Source organism: Macrosteles quadrilineatus, unplaced genomic scaffold (genome assembly GCF_028750875.1).
Source record: "Macrosteles quadrilineatus isolate MER2022 unplaced genomic scaffold, UCM_ALF_1.0 Scaffold_3__2_contigs__length_128488019, whole genome shotgun sequence".
NCBI classification, from domain to species: domain Eukaryota; kingdom Metazoa; phylum Arthropoda; class Insecta; order Hemiptera; family Cicadellidae; genus Macrosteles; species Macrosteles quadrilineatus.
The window spans coordinates 98,798,352-98,799,217 of NW_026542596.1; positions in this window are offsets into that span (position 1 = coordinate 98,798,352).

Sequence of the window (866 nt, forward strand, 5' to 3'; positions counted from 1 at the left end):
ACATGCAGACAAGGTCGTATGCGCGCGAAATACGTTGGCAGGACTGGCTGTAAATCAGCTGGTCAACTGTTGTACTGTTGTTGATCGTGTTGATCATTAAATGTCATATTAAAAGTTCACTTCTGTGTAAAAATATGTCACGTTTCTTTACTAATTTATTTGTTTTATTGTAACTGTAGGAAAAATATAATGTGCAACTCGAGTGCAAAGTGCAATTGCCTCACTCGAGAAACCATTCCTAAGGATTTCTCTCGAGTGAGTCAATTGCTCACTTTGCTCACTAGTTGCACAAATAACTATTTCTATTTATCTATTTAAAATAGATGTGTCTTTTTTAAGTGGTAAAAAGTTTACTCATGTTAATCTCAAACATTTATAAAAGAAAGTTGTGAAACCAAAGGAGTCGATCAATAAAGTCAGTTTGTGTTATCGTGCTGGTCTAGGACTTTAACTGTGAAATCCTGGTTTCAAATCCTATCAATAACTGATTTTAATTTACTATGTGATAATGCTGAGATTTATTAGCTTAGAACTTGAAAATCTCCCCCCGGCTAAAACATGTTGTGGTAGCGTAAAAGCCTTGTATGTATTGCCTTCTAAATGTGATCACTAAAGTGTAGTTTAGCGTTAATATTTTTATGCAAAACATATATTGTATTCTTGATAGTTATATGTGTACGTACGGGGATACCACTGACTCTGGGAACAATAACTGTACCTTCATGTTTCTAGCTGTAGATGTTAACAATAATTAACGTTATATTTCAAAGTGTGCATTTTGCAATTAAGTCAATAGTTTCACTGGTGTAAATCATATTAGCAGTTTAACAAGTGCTACAACATGAATCTTTATCATTACTATCACA